The following is a 24,316-nucleotide window of genomic DNA, read 5'->3' as shown; positions in this document are numbered from 1 at the left end:
TGCGGAGAACAGATCCACCTGTATTTCCCCAGCTTCAAATTAGCTTGAGCTCAAGATATATTTACAAACAGAATGTGCAACAAATAATGGATATTCATGTTCTGAAAAGTTCAAGGGTGTGGTGCTGATGCCTCCAGCAGCATCGCTATTAGTGTGCCAACCTTAGTCCTCTTGGCCAGTCCTCCCTGTGCCTGCCAGATTCCAAACACCACGGTCTGTTTCTATAGTACAAAGGGGCTTTTTTCCTTGTGCCTAGATGGAGCTTAATGTAATGGCCTCTGCCTATCCCTCTCCCCTCTGACTTTCTCAGATCATGCATGATACCAGCAGATAGCAATAGTTCTGCAAGGTCTTTCCACCAGCAAAACCGTAAGTTACTTAGAAGTAAGATACTGCTGAGAGCAATTGTGTGGCACTCCGTCCCATATCTGTTTTTCAGACAGTCACCACTGCCTACAGCCACGTTCTGTCTTTGGCGTATATGCTATCAGCTACCAGGAAAAGAACTGAAGTGCTGGGTTCCTCGCTGCATTTCATCTTCATGCAGCCCTGTACTGCTCCCAGTTTCCAGTTTCGTAACAGTTTTTGCAGTGTGTTTTGTTCCTTTCTTATGCACTTGGTATTGGCAGTAAAATGTGGGTTGTTCTCAATGTTTAGCATCAAGTCCTACATATGGAAGTGATTTATCAACAAGATTACAGGCTGGAGGCCGGTGGAAATTGGACTCCAAGGTCCCATAATTCTTTGGAAAATGCCAGCCATGGTGGGTTTTACCTCCCAGCGGCTGTCCATTATTGATAGCCTTATTCAAATATTATGTTCAGATTGTAAACAATGACCAGTTTCTCAACTTTATACTTCTACAGGTGCAGCTAATTCAAGTCTTGATTATCATACTCATGTCTGTTCTTTAATGTTGGTCCCCTCTTCCTTTGCCCTCACAGTCTTTGTTTGCTTTTTTTTTTTTTATTTTATGCAAGAAAGATGATGCCTCTTCCCAAAAACTTTTTACATGCAAAGTACTTCCATAAGAAGTTGTCATCACTAAGATATTCTTCTGGAAACAAGGAAAAGCCAATGCCTAGAACATTCTCATGGGACAGATGAAACAGATAGGCACTTGGGACATTTGCACAGTACTAGTGAATCTCCATGTCTTTCATAGCTCGTGCTGCTGTTCAGTGACTGAGAGAAAAGGTTGGGGTAGTTCTCCTGGGACATTTTTAATTACTGGACTATGGCAAGGGAAAGGGAGAATTAGTACAAATGCCCAGTGCAAGATATCCAGCCATTGGGTATTTATTTCAAGGGAGGACTATGGGCTTCATCAAGAAACATGCTCAGTGCAGTACTGTGGCTCTTCTTGAGCCTGACAGCAAGGAATGAAATGGTATTTACATCTATCTAACTGTCAATGTTTCCCTCTGCTTTCTCTTATCTTCTTAGCTCCACACCAGACCTTGCTGACCCATGAACATTGGTGATGCTCCTGGTTGCTAGACAGCCAGCCTGCTGAGCTGGAGGTCCTTAAACTCCCCTGGGCAACTTCAGAGGTCTCAGAGACAAAGTCAGCTGGAGGAGCAAAGAAACTGAGAAACTTGAGATGTGTCTCCTATGACCCAATGAAGCTTAGAAAAGTGCCTCGCTAAATTGCTTTTTACCTTTATTCTTTTATATCCTTTTATCTGCCTGTCAGGGCATTGTCTCTGTCCCTGAGGAAGCGAAGAACAGTGAGAACTGAACAAAATCAAAGTGGTTGATGATCATCTCATTGAACTGCTCAGAGACTGCAGTCAGTGGCTGCAGTAAAGCTGGCTGGTGGGGATGGAGCTATGGAGACTTCTGACTAAGACAAGCAGTTATCTAGAAGCTGGATTATCTGATAAATGATCAAGGGTAAAATTTACCCCTAACTGTGCCAGCCCCGTTTTGGACCAGAATTCTTTGATATCAAAATAGGCATCACAGACTATCCATAAATATTTTGGAACCAGCAAATTTAGGAGGCTGCTGTGATATAAATAAAAGAAATTTTGAGGGTCCTGAAGCAAGAGAGATTAGCAGAACTCCTACTGACTTCAGCAGGAACAAGTTTGTGCCTTGAGTTATTTGGCTCATAACTCTTCAGCAAGATTGAAAGAAGAAGGGTCTGGGATTTTTTTGATCTAAGATTTTATTAATGTCCAACCAGGATGCTGTTTAATCTTTAAAACAAATACCAGCACTCACAACACATCAATTGTTTGGATTCTGAGCTCTGTGTTACACTTATTCTTGGGCAGCCAAATTACAATGAGAATAATCGTCAGAATACTAATGTGATGTAAACTAATGTAGAGATATTTATTCAATGGAATGCAATTACCAGCAATACTCTATTTTCTGAACAGTGTGACTGTAATCCAATTTAGGTTGTTTAACCCCTGGTGATTTGTTTCCGTTTGTATTGTGATAGGCTGAAAACAGGCAGGATTGCTGGGGGCAGCAAAAGGGAGAGTAAGGGGAAATAGCACCACATGTAATCTGAGATCTTAATGACTTTACTAAATCTACATAACCACAGGGCTGTTCATCATGGTTGTGCTGCTAATTGAATTTTAAGATAAGGGTAGATCCTGCACTCACTTTCTCCCAACATAATTTCATTTTCTGATGAATGCTTAGTCACCAGTTCAAAAAAATATTTCATGCTCTAACCCAAAGTTATATTAGGGCCTTGGATTTCATACAAGACAGGATTCTTAGGTACATGGTGGCAAGTGACAATAAGAATGTAGAAGGTGACTTTCATGACCAGCTCCTCTTGCAGAAGTGTTCTTGGCTGGAGGAGTTGCAGCAGGATCCCATGGGTAGAGGACACCTTCTCTTCTGCAGAGGGAGCAGGATCATGGGAAGGACAGAGCGTGGGGACCTTGCTGCAGGCAATTTCTAAAGAGTAAAAAGCTTCAGCTAGATACTGGTACATTCATTAGTGTGGAGGAGTCCCCCTGAAACTAGCACAGTTTCTGTGCTTCTGAAAGTAGCACAGGGTATGTTGTCAGCATGCACAGAAGTCTTGAGATCTGGTCCTTAAATAAAAGAAGTGCTAGAAAAATCTAGTTTTAAGTGCGGGGAGGTGTTTTGTAAGAACACAAAAATAAGTGGGCAAGGCCTCAGTGTCCATCTTGTGCAGAGTTTGCTCATGGTGATGACAGTTCTGACACCGACTGGGTGCAAGCATGTGCAGTCTGGACCCTGAAGGGTGGAGCTGGACCCAGTAAGGGGAACTGGGGGTCTGGAATATTCTTCCTTTCCCCAAACACCAGAAAGAAGTGTTGAGGAATGAGGATAACCATTACTGGCAGGAGGATGGGCCTAATTTCCAGAAAGCTACACACAGCTCTAATGGCTCTTCAGGTTGGAAGAGCCTAGGGAACAGCTATTCAAACCTTTAATTTGTACCACATCATCCCCCCACCAACACCTACAGTGAAATTAGGTCCGAGCACATCATGACCTGGCTGTTCCGATGCTGGGATAACAGGACTAATAGTTTGGAATTAGAAAGTAGGGAAGTCAAGCAGCTGTGATCAATTTCTAGGAAAGGGGTATTGACAAGACAATTGGAAGAGGCACACAAGTCCTCAGCCTCTGGAGTTGACTCCTGTCAAGCATGAAGAAAAGGTGTCCCTCCAAGGAAGGTGTTGCCCAGGCAAGTGGACTGCAGTACAGAAAGGTATCCGGTACCTGAGGAATTAACAGGGCTAGAGATGATTTATTATGACCTGAACAACACATAGTTACCCACAGATCTAGACAAAGTCCAGTGCATACAACCCATGTGGCAGAAATTTATTCAGAGTGCACCATTGTATGCCAATTCATTGGCAGTAATGAGCTGGAGAGATGGAGCAGCCCTGACAGTGGATGAAGTGGCTCACCAGCTCCGGGAATATGAAGACAATCTCTCTTCCTCCTTTGTCTTGGCTATGGAGAAACCGGTCTAGTGATTTGATGAGGATAGTTCTTACTCCCCACCTGTATGGACCCATATCTCAGCTATTAAGACTAAGCATCCTTTTGGTCAAGAGGGAGGGTATGGAAGGTATGCACCACAGGATACCCTATGGTTTTACCTGTGGGAACAGGGGCATGAAGAAGAGGGATGGAAAACCCACCTTGACCCTAGACGCACAGGTATGTGAATTGCAAGGAAAAACAGTCACAAATGGGGGTTCTTCCAGGAAGGTTGCTGCTCCAGTCTCCAGAGGGCAGTTTCCCAGACAGAGTGGAAGGGCTGATCTTGCTTCTGATCCTATGAAAAAGAATTCTAATCCATTTTCACAAGACGTAAGTTGAGAACGTATGACCAGGGCTAGAGGAACCCTGCCTCCAGCCAGGTGGAGAAGAGGGACAATTGGATTTACTGGACCATGTGGATTTGATGGCCTGGCATGTCAGACCCACAGGAGTGTAAGGCTCTGGTAGATACCAGTGCACAGTGTACCCTAATGCCATCAAGCTATACAAGGGCAGAACCCATTTGTATTGCTGGAGTGACAGGGGGATCCAACAGCTAACTGTTGGAGACTTATTTTAGCCTGGCTGGGAAAGAGTGGCAAAACCACCCTGTTGTGACTCGCCCAGAGGCTCCATGCAGCCTTGGTATAGACTATTTCGGGAGAGGGTGTTTCAAGGACCCAAAAGGGTACTGGTGGGCTTTCAGTATAGCTGCCTTGGAGATGGAGGAAATTAAGCAGCCGTCTACCTTGCCTGGTCTCTCGAAGGACCGTTCTGTTATGGGGTTGCTGAAGGTCGAAGAACAACAGGTGCTGATCGCTACCACAGTGGTGGACTGGTGGCAATATTGCACCAACTGAGACTGCCTGATTCCCACCCATAAGCTGATTTGTCAACTAGAGAGCCAAGGAGTGATCAGCAGAACCTGATCACCCTTTAATAGCCCCATAAGGCCAGTGTGAATGTCTAATGGAGAGTGGAAGCTAACAGTAGATCATTGTGGCCTGAACGTCATGTCACTGCTGAGTGATGCTGTATTGGACATCCTAGAACTTCAATATGAACTGGAGTCAAAGGCAGCCAAGTGATATGCCACCATTGATATTGTTAATGAGTTTTTCTCAATTCCTTTGGAAGCAGAGTGCAGGCTACAGTTTGCTTTCATTTGGAGAGGCATCCAAAACACCTGGAATCGACTGCCCCAGGACTGGAAACACAGCCCTACCATCTGCTGTGGACCGATCCAGGCTGCACTGAAGCAGGGTGAAGCTCCAGGACAGCTGCAATACATTGATGGTATCATTGTGTGGCATAATACAGAAGAAGATTTTGAGAAAGGGAAGAAAATAGTCTGAATCCTTCCGAAAGCTGGTTTTGACATAAAACAAAGTAAGGTCAGGGGACCTGCACAGGAAACCCAGTTTTTGGGGATAGAATGGCAAGAGGGACATCATCAGATCCCAATGGATGTGATCAACAAGATACCAGTTGTGTCTCCACCAACTACTAAGGAAGTAACACAAGCTTTCTTAGGCATTTTGTGGTTATGGACAGTGCACATTCCAAATTACAGTCTGATTGTAAGCCCTCTCTACAAAGTGACCTGGAAGAAGAATGATTTCAAATGGGGCCCTGAGCAGTGACAAGCCTTTGAACAGATTAAACGGGACTTATTTCAAGCGGTAGCCCTTGGGCCAGTCCAAACAGGGCAAGATGTAAAAAATGTGCTGTACACTGCAGCTGGGGAGATTGGCCCTACCTGGAACCTATGCAGAAAGCACCAGGGGAGACTCAAGCTCAAACCCTAGGCTTTTGGAGTTGGAGATACAGAGGATCTGAGGCACTCTATACTCCAGCTGAAAAAGAGATACTGGCAGCTTATGAAGGGGTTTGAACTGCTTCAGAAGTTATTGGTACTGAAGTGAAGCTCCTCCTGGCACCCTGACTGCTCGCGCTGAGATGGATGTTCAAAGGGAGGGTCTCCTCTACATGTCATGCAACTGATGCTATGTCAAGTAAGTGGGTCATACTGATCACACAGTGAGCTCGAATACGAAACCCTAGTCATCCAGGAATACTGGAAGTGATCATGGATTGGCCAGAAACTGCTGGTCACAGTTGGTCAACAGAATGTTTGCAGAAACTGCTGAAGGAGAAGGTGATTTGAGTCAGTTTACAGAGGTGAAAGCTGTCCCACGGGTTTTAGACATTGCTGAATGAGAAAAATGGCTAATACTTCACCTCTATACTGACTCATGGATGGTGGAAAATGCCTTGTGGTTGCAGCCACAGAAGCAGAGCAACTGGCAGCACAAAGGTAAACCCATCTGGACAGCCACATTGTGGCAAGATATTGCTGCCCAGGTGGAGGGCCTTGTTGTGAAGGTATGTCGTGTAGATGCTCACGTATCCAAGAGTCAAGACATGAAAGAACATCAAAACAACTGTTGGGTGGATCAGACTGCTGAGACTGAAATGGCTTAGATGGATCTGGATTGGCAACATATGAATGAATTATTTATAGCTCGGTGAGGCCTATGGCACCTCAGGCTATCAAGGAAGAGATGCGATGTATACATGGCCTCGTGATCTAGGGGTGGACTTGACCATGGACCCTATTGCACAGGATATCCATGAATGTGAAACATGCTGCAATTAAGCAAGCCAAGTGGTTAAAGCCTCACTGGTATGGAGGACAATGGCTAAAATATAAATATGAAGTGGCCTGGCAGACTGACTATATTGCACTCCACAGACAAGGCAAGCGCCATGTGCTAACGATGGTGGAAGCAACCACTGAATGGCTAGAAACGGCCTGTGCCTCATGCCATTGCCTGGAACATGATCCTGAGCCTTGAAAAGCAAGTCTTGTGGTGACCTGGCACCCCAAAAAGATTTGCGTCAGATAATGGGACTCATTTCTGAAACAACCTCATAGACACCAGGTATAAAGACCATGGCATAGAGTGGGTATATCACATTCCGTATCATGCACCAGCCTCTGGAAAGATCAAATGATACAATGGACTGTTAAAGAATACACTGAAAGCAATGGGTGGTGGGACCTTCAAACATTGGGATATAGATTTAGCAAAAGCCACCTGGTTAGTCAACACTAAGGAAACTGCCAGTCAGGCTGGGTCTGCCCAATCAGAAGTTTTATGTACTGTGGAAGGGGATAAAGTTCCTGCTGTGCACATAAAAAATACGGTGGGGAAAACAGTGTGGGTTGTTCCTGCCTCAGGCAAAGGTAAACACATCCATGGGATTGATTTTGCTCAAGGACCTGGGTGTACTTGGTGGATAATGCAGGAGGATGGGAAAGTCTGGTATGTGCATCAAGGGGATTTGATTTTCAGTGAGAATAGCCAATGAATTAAATTGTGTGATGCTGATTGCTACATAACACTGTATGTTGTCACCTGTGTAGCGGCTATGTGCCCATCACTGCATTGGGCATCTTGCAGCACCTGTCTCCACCACTCCAGATATGGGGATCTAAACCCTACTCCCTTCAGACTGCCACATTAATGAAGAATTAACTTTGATGAAACTGGACAAGCATAGTGGTAATGGAATCAAAACTGGCTTCAGTATGCAACAATCCAACACCACACACCATCTTTCCTGCTCTGAAAGACTGTTATGAAAGATGGAGCCCAAAGTCATGAACTAAATGAAGTCAGTGATCATTTCATAACATTGGCCCACAGACTAAGGGAATGATATCTGTGTGTATATATCAAAAAAACAGAAAGGTGATTGGGAAGTGTAGGACCTGGGCATGATATAAATGGTATAGAATAAGGGGTGGATACCATCCTGATTTCGGCTGGAACAGAGTTGATTTTCTTCCTAGTAGCTGGTACAGTGCTGTGTTTTAGATTTAGGATGAAAATAATGTTGATAACACACCAATGTATTCAGTTGTTGTAAGTAGTGTTAGTAGTAAGTCAAGGACTTTTCAGCTCCTCAGGCCCTGCCAGCAAGACGGCTAGAAGGGCACAAGATGTTGGGAGGTGACACAGCCAGGACAGCTGACCCACCCTGGCCAAAAGGATATTCCATACCGTGATGTCATGCTGAGTATATAAACTGGGGGGAGTTAGTCAGGACAGTTGGGATCAGATTGCTGCTCAGGGACCGGCTGGGGACTGGTCAGTGGGTGGTGAGCAGTTACATTGTGCATCACTTGTTTTTTGTTGGGTTTTTGGTTTTTTTTTTTGTTGAGTTTTATTTCTCTTTCTCTTTTTGTCATCTTCATTTCCATTACAGTTATTAGTAGTAGTATTAGATTTATGTTTTACTTTATTTCAGTTTTTAAACTGTTCTTACCTCAACCCACAGTTTTACCTTTTTCTTCCCCAATTCTCCTCCCATCCCATCGAGTGAACTGCTGTGTGGTACTTAGTTACTGGCTGCAGTTAAACCATGATGCTTACAAAACCCAAGAAGGCCAGAGATGCAAGGTTTCATCACCGTGGTAGGTCATTATGGGATGGGCTAGAACATGCATACTGCCAAGCCTGCTATCTGCACATAACAGGGCTCTGGGTGGGTTTCAGCTCTGCCTCCTTGGTCACCATAGCTGAATAACTCAATGAAGGACAGCAAATAAAGTGAGAGGAATGAGATAGGATGGAGGCTTTGCTAATGTTTTTGACATGCATTTCTTGAAGGCCTGCTGATCAGACATACCAACATTTGATTGCGTGGTTGGTTCTGTACAGAGGGATGTTTCACCCTGCAGCAGGCTTAGGGAGGCTGGGATCTAGTATATCTGAGGATACCTTTGCAGATGAGTTATGTTTTATGTCCCCTGTGCCTGGCCCCTGCAGGAGAGTTGATGCCAGTTCTTGAAGGCTCACTGATATAACCACCCATAACTGGAATCCCTAGCTCCTTAGCAACTGGTTTCAGAGTTCAGTATTATTAATGATGTGTATTGCAGCAGAAACCAGAGGCCCCAGCTTTACAGTCATTAGCGCAGTGTAAACACAGCGTAAGAAAACAGTGCAGGGCCAAAGGAATGCATGACTAAAGCCATGGTTATCCAAGGGTAACTTCCCCAGGACAGGAAACCTTCAAGCAGAAGTGGTTGCATAACTGCTTCCAGGCTACAAAGCACAGAAAAAGTTATCTCAAGAGAAATGGGCCATGGATGGGGACTTGAGTAAGATTTCCAGCTTCCGGGCATTTGCACATTCATTCAGGTTTTTGTGTCATGTAAATACCTATCTTGGGGAAAAGATGCCAGCTGGGGCTTGCCCATAGATGCTGTTGGTATGTCTGTGGTTTTGCAATGGTAAGAGGGAAGCAGAAATACAGTGAAAAGAGCAGACAAGAATAGCACAGTTAGGACAGAGTGATCCTAACTCCCAGGGATTCTGCATGCAAGATATGCCAAATCAACCCCTTAGTATTTCCAACAGCTATTCAACCATAAGAACTTAAGCTGTGAGTAAAAAGCACGCCGTGCAGCTATTATTCTTTCAAGTCCCAGTTGAGCTGTTTGCTTTTTCACTTTTAATTTTTAATATAATTTGTCTTGTGAGTTTGCATGAGGCATCCCTCCCCAGTCATTTACCACAAGTGCTGTGGGGACTCCTGACAGAATGCAGCGAGGGCACACCACATCAGTGAGCTAAGGAAGAAGGCAGTTGTGTTTCTTACAACCGTCCTTACTTAGGCCCGGTTGGATTTAAATTACACGCTGCTAGGGACTTTGTACAAGACATCTGTAATCGCAGAAACACCTGCAGAGCAGTGTTTCAGGATGACAAATTTTCTCTCTCTCTGGACTAGTTCTTTCTCTCATCTAAGCTGGATTCTCTCTTCTGGCTTGCACAGTCCACACTATTTACACTGGTGTAAATGAAAGAATCAGAGCCTTTCTTTCCTTTGCTGGGAAAAAGTTGTCCAGTACGTGGCTGCCAAACTAACCTGGCTGCACACTGCCTGACCACCTCCTCTTCAAAGTGTCATTCCCACTAAGCAGTCTGCTCAGCTTTGGACAAATCAAAGCCTTTGGCCTCTGTGAAAAGCCAGACCCTCGTCGCCACTTCTCATACTACTGAGCTTTGAAAGGCCAATGTTTTACAGTGAAGCTGAATATCGGTTTCTATTCAATACATACGAACTTTGAAATGAATCACAGTTTCATGAGCCATGTTCCGCTGATGCCAGACCTTCGTCATTCCTACAGATCTATGGTATGGATTTCACTTTGTGAAGATTCAATGCACAGATTCTGAGGCAGTGTTTTTGGCCATGAAGAGAAAGGCTAGGATTAAATTATCCTTATTTGGCTCAGATTTCTTATTCCCTTGATGTGCTTTTATCCTACACCAGCTAAGAAGGTGTTGCTCTTGACTCAGTACTTAACACACAAGAATGCTGACTTCATTTGATTTCTGCCTCCTATTCCTCTCATTCTGACATGAAGTTTGATTCTGAACTTCGTCTGTAAGATAGAGATGGATGAAACCTGTGGTCTAGCATCTTCCATACATTTGTGTATGAGTTATCTGACCACAAGAGCTCATTCATTGTGTGGCAACCATCTTTAGCCTATATGACTTGAGACCACTGTAGCGGTTGGCACTGCTTTATTCATTGCTGCAGCTATGTAATTTTTTGTCAACTGGAGCCCTTGGCCATGATTGCCATTAAATGAACAGAAACAGATTACTGTATGCAAGGAAAGAGGGCCTTCAGGATTTGAAGAGGTAGGAATATATATATATATGTAAATATATATTTGCACAGGAGAGGGGAGTTCAGCAGGATTTGTTTCCCAGTAACTCCCTGTCTTTATCGAGCCTGCAATGACCATTTTGGAAAGTCCCTAGAATGATATGAAGGAGACCTGCCATGCACAAACATGTGCCAACCAGTAGTGTCATCTAGAGTATGGTATAGTCAATGGTAGACTGTGGTTGAGCAAGAGCTTTGGTTGAGAAAAGGCCTACAGTACCCCTAGACATCTTGCCTAGCCGTGGGACTAAGCATTTGATCTGTTGTTGTCATTACCCATGTAATGATTCTCTTTTTACTTGCCCTCCCTACTTCATTTATTTGCTATATCCACATGTTGTTGGTCATCAGAGCCCATGACTGGACACTCTTTACGGTTCTTTCTGGACAGTTCAAAAAGCTGAATGGTATAAGAATCATAGAATTGTTTAGGTTGGATAAGACCTTTAAGATCATGGAGTCTAACCATTAACCCAACACTGCTAAGTTCACCCCTAAACAATGTCCCTAAGTGCCATGCCTACACATCTTTTTAAATACGTCCAGGGATGGTGACTCAACCACTTCCCTGCGCAGCCTGTTCCAATGCTTGAAAGCCCTTTTCCATTTTTCCTAATATCCAATGTAAACCTTCCCTGGTGCAACTGGAAGCCATTTCCTCTCATCCTATTGCTTGTTACTTGGGAAAAGAGTTTGACCTCTAGCTCGCTGCAACCTCCTTTCAGGTAGTTGCAGTGAGCAAAAAGGTCCCCCATGAGTCTCCTCCAGACTAAACAACCCCAGTTCCCTCAGTTGCTCCTCATAAGACCTGTTCTCTAGACTCTTCACCAGCTTTGTCTAGTTGGGCTTTGGCCCCTCTAACTTTCACCCTGCATAACCTAGTGACATCCTTGTAGTCCTCCAGAGTTGCCTGCCCCTTCTTCCAAAGGTCATAAACTCTCTTTCTTTCCCCCCAAGTTCCAGCCAAAGCTCTCTCTTCAGCCAGGCTGGTCTTCTTCCCTGCAGGCTTCTCTTTTGGTACATGGGGATAACCTGCTCTGCTCCTTTAAGATTTCCTTCTTGATAATGTCCAGTCTTCCTGGACTCCTTTGCCCTTCAGGGATGCATCCCGAGGGATTCCGTCAAGCAGGCTCCTAAACAGGCCAAAGTTTGCCTTCTAGAAGTCCAAGGTGGCAGTCCTGCTATCCTCTCTCCTCACTTCTCTGAGAATAGAAAACTCTTATTTCATGATTGCTGTGCCCAAGATGCCTCCAGCCACCACATTACCTACAAGTCCTTCTCTGTTCACAAACAGCAGGTCCAGTGGGGCACCTTCCCCAGCTGGCTCCACCAGCAGCTGTGTCAGGAAGTTCCCTTCCACACACTCCAGGAATCTCCTGGACTGTTTCCCCTCTGCTGTGTTGTATTTCCAGCAGACATCTGCTAAGTTGATGTCCCCCATGAGAACAAGGGCTACCGATCATGAGACTTCTCCCAGCTGCTTATAGATTATTTCATCTGCTTCTTCATCCTGGCTGGGTGGTCTGTAACAGATTCCCACCATGACATCTACCTTGTTGGCCTTCTCCCAGATTCTTACCCATAAACAACCCTATTGTCACCATCATCAAGCTCTAGACAGTCAAAACACTCCCTAAACGCAGGGCTACCCCACCAGCTCTCCTTCCTCACCCACCCCTTCTGAAGAGTTTACAGTCATCCATTGCAGCACTCCAGTTGTGTGACTCATCCCACCATGTTTCCGTGATGGCAGGTATAACTTAGTTTTCCAGCTGCCCAACAGTTTCCAGCTCCTCCTGTTTGTTGCCCGTGCTGTGTGCATTGGTGTAGATGTAATTCAGCTGAGCTACTCATCCTGCCACCTTTTTGGAGGTGAAGCCCTAATTCCTATGTGACTGTTCTCAGGTGTTTCCATGGTTTCTAACACATCAATAAATCTTGTGCCTTTGCTGCTGCATGGCTCTCCATCCCCTGCCTCTACTGAGATGGCAAACCAAAGCACCGCAGTAGCACACCATTCCTCAAACACTGAAGTGCTGCCTCTAGGCTTGTCTTTAGCAAGCCTGGTTATATACCTTTCCCCCTTCAAATCTAGTTTAAAGCTCTTTCAATGAGCCCTGTTAACCCTTGTGCAAAGATCCTTTTTCCCTCTTTGAGACAGGCAGAACCCATCTGTTGCCAGCAGGCCCGGTGTCATGTAGGCCAACCCATGATCAAAACCCCCAAAATTCTTCTGGTGACACCAGGCTTGGAATCAGGAAACTGATAGTGTCAAGCAAATATCAGATCTGCGAGCTCTTCTTTTTTATTTCCTCATCATTCCCGGCAAATGGAAGTGTAGAGGAGAACACTACTTGTGCTTCAAATGGTTTTCATACTGCAACCTTACTGTAATTTGCAGTGATGAATTCCTATTTTTAGAAGTAAACATAGAGGCTAAAATCCTCATTTGAGGGGATGGTAGGAGCCAAAGAGCCACATTTGGCACCCAGTCAGATCTCAAAGCTTTTGCAGTCCAAGCAGATTTTGCAGCTGGGCAAGCCAAGTGCTCTGCAGAGGCTTAAATGGGAATGTGTGACGGAGAGAGACTGTAGAGAAAGAAGTTACTAGGCAGAAGGGAAAAGAAATAGATCATTAACATTCAGCTTGTCCATGCAGAAGAAAAGTAAGATAGGAGGTGAGGGGTTTGTATACTATTCACCACTGTCATGGTCTAAAAGGTCCCCGCCTATGCCCCAGGCCATATGAGGAAGCTCCCTCTATCTGCACTCAGTATCCTTGTTCCAAGCACAGTTCGCCCTCATCCTTTCCCTTGTTGCTGATGGGCACAATGCTGCAGAAACAGATGCAGGGGAAGTGTTTGTCACTCATTTGGTGACAGGGTTGAACATGGAAGAATCCCGTACTTTCGCACCAAAAGGGCTAAAGAACTACTCTCGACCTCTTCCTTCTCCTCTTTCAGCAAAAGCAGCAGCTGAGGAAGGTTGAGAAGGGCCATAAAGATGAAGAATTACTGAGAATTTGTGTATGTCTGTGCCTTGATGCACACCTGTTTCCTGGAGATGTGGCCATGAGCTTTGGATCTTTCCTGCTTTAGCACTGGTGCACTTTTTTTTGACCTCCCCTCTAAGGCTCCATTCATAAATCGCTTATGGAGTGTGAATAAGCCATGGGGATACTTTAATAGATGGTTCCTCAAATAAAGTTTTATTCCCCAATAATAATTAGATTATTAGTAAATCCCTAATGGCATTACTAAGGAGGTCATTATCATTATCCCTGGTTTATGTCTGCAGAAACTAAATCAGAGAAAGGGAAAGTCACCCACTAAGTGAGATTTGTGGATGCAAACTCCTGAGTCAAGGCAAATGCTTTATTCAGTAGGTCACCAGACTAATGGGTTCTTGAAATAAGTGGTTAATCAAGTAGTGTAAACAGAATGTAATATGATAGTGATATCTTCATGGAAAATGTTTAAAACCATCTGGAATAGTTGCTTGTGTCTGTGATTGGTTGTCAACTTTTAATAGCAATAACTGTTCACAGAGGCCGTCTTAATATACACATAGCAAATTGCTGTAGCGTTCATCTTTAGGAGTCTGCATGGTTTGTATACCACCAAAATTTGTGCCATCATCTCCTGAATTGATAAAAGGAAACCGGCATGCAGTTTATCACATTTTTTACTCAAAGAGGTCCTTTTTATTCAGCTTATTCCTGGTCATTTTGAAAATCAGGCTAGTACAGTTGATTGTTTTCTTTAACAGTCCATTACTGGCCATAGAAGAATCTGCTGCTGTTTCAATACATGGGAAAACAAAATGCAAAGTGGAGTTAAATCAAAATAGATGTCATGAAGGCCACTGCAAAGATTGTATTGTACAAGGCAGTATGCAATTAATTTGAAAGACTCACATGCCTTTTTCTGACAGCAGCTAGGGTGGATTTCCAATATATAAGGAACTCCCTTGAAATGAAAAACTATACCACACTCAGCTATATACAGGGGACATAAATACTCCTTAAGCTGGAGAGAGAAGTTTGGACAGTCAGTGCTTCATGTCAGCATCGTATGATGATGCTGACACTGCAGCTCCTCCAAGTTGGCTCAGGCTCTGGGAATTTACAGTGTTTAAAATTCAGTACAGTAAAATTAGTGTAAATTCAGTACATTACTGAGCAACTCCTCATTTCCTTGTGTAGTGAATGATGGGGAAAACAGATGGTTAATTATGTGATTTATGATATCTTAATGTCCTGAGCATTGCCAACCAAGAGGAAGAAAGAAATGTGTAAAACTGTCATCTGGGCTTATCCGCCCTGAGACTCAGAGTCTGAAACCTCTCTTAAACTAAGGCTGTATCTTTGAAGACTTAGAATACTTCTGCCTCCATTTGGCATACTGCTGGAATGGTGAAAGCACACACTCAGGAGGTGGGATTTGAAGGTTTGCATTCCCTCTCCACCTGGGGAACTCTGAGTCTGTGACTTGTGCACTCCATGCAAAAGCTTTGAACATCAAGGTGTAATAGAGTCTAAGAGAGCAGTGGGGTGAGCAAAGGTGCCCTCTCCTCATCACCAAGTCGCAGAGTAGCCCGGGATTCATTGCTGCAATGGAAAGACAAGTGCAGAGATGGCAACTTCAGTAGCAGCCTGTGCCAAAGCTCCTGCCTAGTTCCTGGAGCTCTGCTTGCTGCTCCTAGATTTTTTCCCTGGTTTCTGTTTTTATTTTTTCAATCCAGGCTCTCTAATGAGGAATGTGTAAAGAGTTGTGGGAGTAGTGTAGATTCCTCAGACTGTCCCTTGCCAGCTGAATATGCAGAAAAGCTCACACACCATCCGTGTTGCTCAGGGGAGCTGGTTAAGGTAGGATTGTGTGCATGAAATGGGCATAGTTAATGCCTGTGGAGTAGTTTAAAACATCTAAGGACAACTCAGACTCAAAGCCTCCTGCTCCAAAGTGCTGCAGAAACCTGTAAGATCCTCTAGGGGAATTTTTACCCACCTTGGTCCAAAGTCTGCCTGTAAATTGATCCCTGCTGTTGGGGTTTTGCGATAGCTGACCACCCCCTGCAACACTGAACAAAGAAGTGCAAGGCAAATACCAGCACTCCAAGTGTGACAAGAAGAGTTTGATGTGCTGATAAGGAAGCCACACATCCCCGTAATTACTTAAAATTCCATGCCTGGCAACGAAGTGCAGAGGGTTAATTAGGCTCATAAGCTGGGGGAGCAGGGAGACCTTTGGGAAAATCTTGTAGACAAGCAGCAAAGCATATGACCTCATTTGCATTTTCCTATTAAGTTTTCTGCAGAAATCTCAAAAGCATCCTCCGATCATCACCTGAAACTTTGTTTAGGCTTCATGTTTGCAAACACAAAGCATCTCCATCAGATTCTAAAGCTGTTGCACATGCTTTAAATCATCAAACTGACATGATTATGACAAGCAAATAGATCCCCTCCCCCGCCGCCTTTTGTTAGTCAGGACTAACGACTGTCCTGACTCCTGTAGCAAACAATCTCCCATTCCTCCTCTAGAGCCTTATGGTGCTGCTGGTTGGAGCTGAAATGGTTGAGACTGGCACTGCCGGACACAAGACTGTTCTTGTGCGAGGCTTTCTAGTCTCCAAAAAGGCTGTGATAGGAGCCTGACATGTGTCTGCAGTCTGCACCCCCTTTGGCTACAGTGGGCTTTTGCACAAGTGTTTGGTGATTCCCCCATTCATAACTCGGTGTATTGCTCTCCTTCCCCACCAGTCTTCTTCCCAAGTCACAGCTATGGCGCCAGTATACTGCATTTCAGTCCTCCAGCCTTTTTTGATCAGGTAGGGGAGATTTCCCCAGACTACACCAAGACTGAAGGACAGATAGTCTGTGCCTATCAGCCTGCACAAAGCTTTGCTGGAGAAGGAAAGGGAAGAGATAAGAAGGGGCCATAACCTGAAAGCCAGCACCAATCCATCTCCTGACCTCCCTCAGTCCTTCCTCCAGCTGATGCAAATGCACTGCTGCTCGTGGGGGTCTTTCCACTGGCTGTAACAATGACTGGTTTCACATCATCATTAGCTCTGGGGGACTGCAGGAGAGAGGGAAGGGGGATTACTCATTGCTGTGTGCAGCTGCAGCATGTCGCAAAAGAAGCATAAGGGGAGGCTCATTTGAATGCCCCAATGCCACCTGCCCCAGACATATGGTCAGCTACTGCACACTGAAGAAATTCTTGCTTTCAAAGGGAGCAGATCCCTAGTGTCAAGACAGGAGCAAGTAATAACCTTTACATCCGTCCAGGCAGAAATCATGCTTGGAATAACTCATTCTGAGGGTTACAATGAGTTTCATTATTACCATGGTACCTTTTTCTTGTGACAACAACATCAAGAAATTCACCTTCTGCCTTTTGGGCACTTGCTGTGATCCTAAGTAGCAACCTTCACCATGGATTGCATACAGCCCCCATGGAGCAGAAACGTCATGCTCACCGCACGCTGCTGTATTTCCATTATATGTGTGTAAGTGAAATCAAACCTGGGGGATTTCTTCCTAGCACTCCAGACACGCAACCGCATCGCAGAATACAAATGTGAGAGCTGGGCTGACGCACGCGCGAGGAGTTCAGCTCTCAGCCCCAGGGACTAGCAACAGGCAGGCAAACCTTGAAGGGCACGATAGCTCATTAAAGCAGTGCTTTAAATAATAGCAGTGGTGAGGGTGCTGGTGATGTGTGTCCCTGTAGTGTGTATTTGTATGTGTGTGTGGTTTGACAACAGGCGTGAAACAACGCTTGCTACTTTGCTCCTCAGGCAGCAGCCCTGTGGAAAGCATCAGGGAGGGCATAGGAAAGAGGTTATTCATTTTTTTCTTGTCCTTGGAGATGTTGGACTGATTAAAAACCTATTTTTGCTAGGAAAGCAACAAGGAAAAAAAACCAACCCCAAAACCAGCCACATGTGGCAGGGATAAAAGCATGCTTGACTCTTCCGATAAGTACAATAGCATTTAATATGTTTGCTGCTTGGCCCAACATTGTATCAGAGACATCACCAGTGTTGTGCTTCACAGCATGCCCTAGCATTCCTTCAAACAAGCATTGGATACAGCAGAAAGTCCAAGAAAAGGCTTACTCCCTTGGAGGATCAAGAAGAAAGCAACAGTAAAGAAAGGTACAGTAGCTATTAATATTAATATTAAAGGGAACGGGGGGAAAAAGGACATAGAAGCAGTGAAAAGATGACTGCTTATGGCTTTGATGTGTTCATTTCCACAGGACCAATAGCAGCATGGAGAATACAGAAAGCAGATAAAGAGGAAAATTAGGAGGTGGAGGTGAGCAGAAGGCAGCTCAGAAAATTGCACAAGCTGTGGGGAGTTTTTTCGTCTAGAGACTTGCACGCAACAAAGGGAGTGACTGCCATCTGCATCTGCTCCAAAAAAAAAAGGAAGGGAGAAAAGGGACAGAGCTGAGACCAAAAAAGAAATCCACCTGCGTGCCTCTCCTTTTGGCTGTGGAATGGCTGATCCATGCTGAATGCCTGCTGTGGGAGGGGAGAGAAAGCTAATGGAGGTATTGCTGTGTCTAAGGAGGCACAACATCAGGGAGCGTGTGAATCCTCATGCATGGCTCTGTCCTACTGACACAGTGGGAAGAGGAGGGAGGGAACTATTTTAGTCCTGTTGAGGCTGCTAAAGAGTAAAAATGGAAGTAATTAAAGGCCTATTCCAGTCTCACTTAAATCTCTGAGTCTTCAGGCCAAGAGTTATTTTTGTTACATTGCTTTAATGGTGTTGCATTGATGTTTAGACTGGGTTGTATTTTATTATTTTTTTTTAACCTACATTTAGGAAATGAGCCAGCACTTTCTGTGCAATGCATTCACTTTGATGAAATTTTTTTGCCTGCAGAAGGTTGTTTAGGTCCCAGCAGAAATTTTGCTAAATCCCAAGCAGCCCCAGCACAGCGAGTGTTTGGGCAGCTGGGTTGCTGCCTCATGCTGTGGAAAGGGCAGGCTTGAGTCCCAGCATTAGCTGGTCCAAAGCCAGACTGGAAATAAAACCCACTCCTGTACCTCAGGTAAAGTGATTGCTTGGTAAATAATGACCGTAAAGCCTTATTGTCCCCTATATTTTCACTGAAAAAAACCCCAACAAACATAACTTCAGTGGTTAAGAACAAGAACAAAATCCAGAGCAAGAGCAGGAAATGTTTGCTGTAACAGCACCACTGTTTGCTGCCCATCTCTTCCTTGGTGAAGGCTGCTGTGGCTGTAAGCAGTGACAGGAACTGCCTTCTCTTGCTGCCACGTTCATCCCCAATGAAACTCATCTCATCTCAGCATCACTTCTAATCTTTCTGCTCTCAGATCCCCCTGTGCAGTTTATGTGGTGTCATGGGAGGTCTGATCGCAAGTCCCCTGAGCTTCTGAATGTGTCTGCATCTCCTTGGTTGGCACCTGTCCAGTGTGTGGGACTTAGCCCACATCTGCATCCTCACATGGCCTCCTGACAGTGCAGGGTGTCATCAGGAAGAGATTGGGCTCTTCTCCAGCACAGATATCTATCCTGTGCAGGCTGCCTGGATCTCAACACAGATCCTGCAGAGGAGTCAATATAAAGAGCAAAGAACCTGATTCCTGGTTTTCCAGAAAAAGCAGAATCAAAGGTCCCTTGCCTCCCTTGCAAGTGGGGGTGAGCATCACGTCCCTGCAGAAACTGGCAGCCTACCAAAAACTTCTCAATCCCTCACTCTGGAATAGCCGTTGAGGATCATTCCTCTGCAGACCAGTTACCCCAAGGAGGGAAAAGATGCATTTAACCAGTCCTACTGCTCCTGTTCTTGCAAGGGACACTGAAAATGCCCGTGGCAGCTGTGTCCTGGTAAGGGTACCATATGGTCATTTAGCAATGGGGAAAAAGCATCTCTCTGTCTTCCCAGAAACAAGCAATAAAGATTGGAAAAGACTGAGCCATTGGAGCAGTGGCTCAGATCAACAGAGAAAGAAATGTTTGGACACAGTGAGGCATGAGAGGGAGGATAATTTTCTGGTGTGTAGGGGAGGAAATCCGGTTAGGTACTTTGAACCCCAACTTACACATTTTCATCTGTAAGTGGTATTAACTGGTTATATTCATGTGCAGTGACTGAGTGCTACAGATGTATTTTAGACCTTAGATCATCATCATTATTCCACCCTCAATTTTCTTACAGTTTCTGTCTCAGTTCCTGAAAGCTGTTTTTCCAACTGGATGTGGAAAACTGTTGAACTCCTCTGGCTCTGAGCAGAGCAAGAGAATTACAGACAATGTGTCTTATGGGCAATTCACCTCTTGATTCATCCTGATGGGAGGGTGGATTATGTTACATCTCAACATCCCTTCTGAGCCTATTTTCTACAGTTTATACGGTTCCTGTAACCCCTCCAGGGATACCAATCACTATCACGTAAACTCATCAGAGTTAGTTTCTTGCTATTGCCACTCTGCGTGTCTCATGCTTCCATAGGCATGTCAGAAATAAATGGCCTTGCTCTTTTGCTACAGCTGTAGTCTACAAACCCCATTCTAATTCATCTTCATAAGCACCTGGCTTGCAAACAATACCACCAAATTCCCATGGCTGGCCATGTTCAGGTTCTCTTTTCTGCCTGTGCATTGTTCAAGAGCACAGATGTGGCACGGCGTGGCAAGCATGTGCGGAGGTGGGAGCATTGCTGGGCCATGGATGCCCCCAGGCTCCCAGTGGCAGCAGAAAGGCAAGTGGGGCTGCTTGCCATCTCTCAGCAGTTGCTCATTCCAGTGGATTAAGGCTGATTATTCCCTGTTTTGGCTTGTGGAGTTACTTGTCTGTCCTCCCAAGCATGGGTATTTACAACAAGCCAAGTATGAGTTTGAAGAAAGAGGACAGCAGGGGCACTTCTCCTAGTGCAGGGAACTGCCTGAGTCAGTTTATTACTAATCAGCAGTTAGTGTCAGTTACCCACTGATGAGAGCACGTGAAGTACCCCCTGTGGACTTGCTGCTTGCAACAGCTTGCCCTTTCCATAGGATGAGACTCAGCAAGATGTTTGACCTAAGGCAGGTGAGTAATCATGTGTGTCTGTAGGCTGGGATGAATGATGAAAGCACGTGCTGGAATGGTTTTCTGAATCAGAGCTATGGCTACATTTGAGACCCTCTTTAAAATTCACCTCTGTCTGTGTTCAGCTGCACGGCTGATACAAAGTGGTCTGTTTTTCAGTACATTCATTAAAACCAATGCTTCTGTCCTGCCACTAGAAAAGTAAGACACAATACACACTCATCTCTTCTTTTTTTTTTTTTTTTTTTAAAGCCACTTTAGATCCCTGAATGTGCAAACACCAGCACCTCATTGCCATCAAAACCCGATTAACATAACTGATGAGTGACGGGAAATCAAAATAAAGTCAGATCTAACAGCCCCAGCGTCAGGAATGTAAATTATACAGTTGAATATTTTTCTGTAAGATGACTCGGTTTGTTCTCTTTCCATTGTAATCAAAAGTGAATTACGATCTTGAAAGGTTCTATCTCTCCCAGATAACTGAAAAAGCTAATTAAAAACAAAAGGCACAGATGTAATCATTGCTTAATGCTGTAAGCATAACATGACCTAATGCTATTATGAGTTCTGAACAAATTTCAATTAGAACTCCAGCTGGTAAACAGATAAATGTGATAAGAGCATTTCAGTATTACATAATCACTTGTTAGTAAAAGTAATTTTTATTGCAGCCATTCATAAGTATCGAAAATGGTTTTAAGATTTAGGTATGTTTTTCAGTACAATTAGATGACAATAAGCATTTAAATTGCTTACATTTGAGAAGATCATAGAATCACAGAACCATTTAAGTTAGAAAAGACTTTTGAGATCATCAAACCCAACCATTAACCCAGGACTGCCAAGTCCATCACTAAACCGTGTCCCTAAGCACTGCATCTACGTGTTTTTTTAAATACCTCCAGGGATGGTGACTCTACCACCTCCCTGAGCAGCCTGTTCCAGTGCTTCAACATCCTTTCAGAGAAAAAAGTTTTTTCCTAATATCCAATCTAAACCTCCCCTGGAGCAACTTGTGGCTGTTTCCTCTTGTCCTGTCGCTTGTTATCTGGGAGAAGAGACCGACCCCCACCAGCCTACAGGCCCCTGTCAGGGAGTTGTAGAGAGCGATAAGGTCCCCCCTGAGTCTCCTCCAGGCTAAGCAGTTCCAGTTCCCTCAACTCCTCATCAGACTCCAGTACCTCGACTTCCCTCTTGCAGTGAGGGACCCAAAACTGAACCCAGCAATCAAGGTGCAGCCTCACCAGTGCCAAGATTGCTCACTGCCCTGGTCCTGCTGACCACCCTGTTTCAGATACAAGCCAGGATGCTACTGGCCTTCTTGCCCACCTGGGCACACAGCTGGCTCATGTTCAGCCAGCTGCTGACCAACACCTTCAGGTACTTTTCCCCCAGGCAGGTTCCCAGCCACTCTGCCCCCAGCCTGTAGCGCTGTGTGGGGTTGTTGTGACCCAAGTGCAGGACCTGGCAGTTCTGCTTGTTGAACCTCACACAATTGGCCTTGGCCCATCAGTCCAGCTTGTCCAGATCCCTCTGTGGAGCCTTCCTGTCCTCCAGCAGACCAACACTCGCCAGCAACTTGTTGTTGTCTGCAAACTTCCTGAGGGTGTGCTCAATCCCCTCGCCCAGGTCATTGATAAAGATATTAAACAGGACTAGCCCCCCCTGGGGAACACCACTTGTGATCGGTCACCCACCTGATGTAACTCCATTCACCATCACCCTTTGGACTCAGACATTCAGCCAAAGATCCTCCTCAGGGGTGTGTTTTATTTTTTTAAGTTAACAAATTTATTTTGTTTTACATTCACCATCACTTTGCAGCTTGCTAGTGATTCACACCATTACCAGATTAGAAAATTAATTCAAACATGTACTTCATACTCTGCACTGGGAGGAATCACTTCTAGGTTACACTGGTCTTTTGTTACTCAAAGTACTTTGTTATTTCTTGCCTCATTGAGCTTTAGGGAATGTGGAAAGTCATGGCCCATGACGGAGACTCAAGGGTATTTCAGAACATGTAGAAAAGCTGGGGGTACAAAACCACAAGCTCTTTGCAACAGGGTATGTATCGGTGTGGTTCTGAGAAGACGATAACCACGAGTCTGACGGGGTCCTTGTGGTAAGTAAGGGTGGTCCATAGCCAGGATGCTAGCTTGGCTTTGGAAAGCCAGGACCAGTTCTCTGCTCTGCCAAATTCACAGTGAGAAGTGAATAAAAACCTCCACTTATTTATGCCTCAGTTTCCCTGGGGAAAAAAAAGTACCAGGATAGTGACTTGAGGTGTCTCTCCTGGCAATCAGGAGTGCAGAGGGAAACCACAGCCAAACTCCTGCCTTTTTCTTGAGAATAAAAGGTGGAAAGCAGTGGCTCTGCAAGGATGCTCTCTCCTGCCAGGCCGGCATCACACTTCTCTGCTGCAACCAGTGCTCAGACCCAGCATTTCATTTTAAGACAGGTGTGGAGTAGCTGCCTGCTAGGATGGTGACAATTTATACACCTAATCAGCATACAATTCCTCTCTCTCTTGATTTAAAACACAGATAAAATTAATTCCATCACTGGAGGAGCATACTGGCCTGAGAACATTGAGGGAGGAAATCCCCTCTAAAATTAAGACAGTGAGGGAAGGTGCAATGCAAGGTTCTCCACGTCGTGCCATTAACCAGCCTTAACCTTCTCCTCACGGGACCACCTCTAACAGGGGGAGGACTCAGCATCCGCTGCTTGGCCTCTGTGCTGAGAGGACCAATCTGCCACTCTGATGAAGATGATGCGTGTGATATGGACACCTATATTTCATTTGACTTCATTTGCATGCAGCAGCCCTCTTGAGTTCAGAGTTTTTTGATGGCAGAGACAACAGAAGCTGTCAGTGCTCTGAAATAAAATTCTTGCTATTTGTCCATGACAAGATTTTTTGCCTTCTTCCTTCAATTATCCATTTTAAATATTTATTACATACCCTGCAGGGTTACATTTACTCCGGAGAGAGCAAGGGTTAAGCTTCTGCTTTTTAAACAAGAGAAAACATGTTGAAATAAATCCTTTTTTCTTCAGCAGCAACAACAATAACACAAAAAAAAGAAAAAAATCCAATATGAAAACTTACTATTCTTAGTTAAAAGGGCAATCACTCTTGGGACTGAAAGCTCTCCTGGCTAGTTGTTGTGGCTTCTCTGTTATTTATTCATATCACAGTAGCAACTAGAGGTTTGAAACAAAATACAAGATTGCACGTGCTAAGCCCTGTAAGACACAGCAGGAGCTTGCTGTCTGTGTAAGCGAAAGAACATCCCGGGAAGTGGGATGTCATTCTGTCCATGTGAGAGGCAGAGGTGTAGAGAGACAAAGTGACTTGGTCACAGAGGAGGTGTCAAATGAAGTCTGTGGTGAGGTCAGGACTGAAATGATGCTCTCGGGCCATTTGTATAGCTGTAAGTTCCTCCTTCCTCCTGGAAGTTTATGTAAACTTCCCAA

At 44.8% G+C, this 24,316-nt stretch overlaps 1 long non-coding RNA gene across 4 annotated transcripts in view; it reads left to right on the top strand.

Moving 5' to 3' along the window:
- The window catches only part of LOC129784072 (uncharacterized), a 33,946-nt gene extending 10,579 nt beyond the window's left edge, over nucleotides 1–23,367 (top strand). For all 4 annotated transcript variants that reach the window (XR_008746446.1, XR_008746444.1, XR_008746445.1 and 1 more), the window contains 3 exons: nucleotides 1,447–8,482; nucleotides 17,818–17,918; nucleotides 18,023–23,367. This is a non-coding gene — a long non-coding RNA (uncharacterized LOC129784072). The remainder of the gene's footprint in view (nucleotides 1–1,446; nucleotides 8,483–17,817; nucleotides 17,919–18,022) is intronic.
- Nucleotides 23,368–24,316: the final 949 nt, after the last annotated feature.

The sequence above is a fragment of the Falco peregrinus genome, chromosome 3 (genome assembly GCF_023634155.1).
Source record: "Falco peregrinus isolate bFalPer1 chromosome 3, bFalPer1.pri, whole genome shotgun sequence".
Classification (NCBI taxonomy): domain Eukaryota; kingdom Metazoa; phylum Chordata; class Aves; order Falconiformes; family Falconidae; genus Falco; species Falco peregrinus.
The sequence above is the reverse complement of the archived record's forward strand: the minus strand, read 5'-3'. Positions and strand labels throughout refer to the sequence as shown.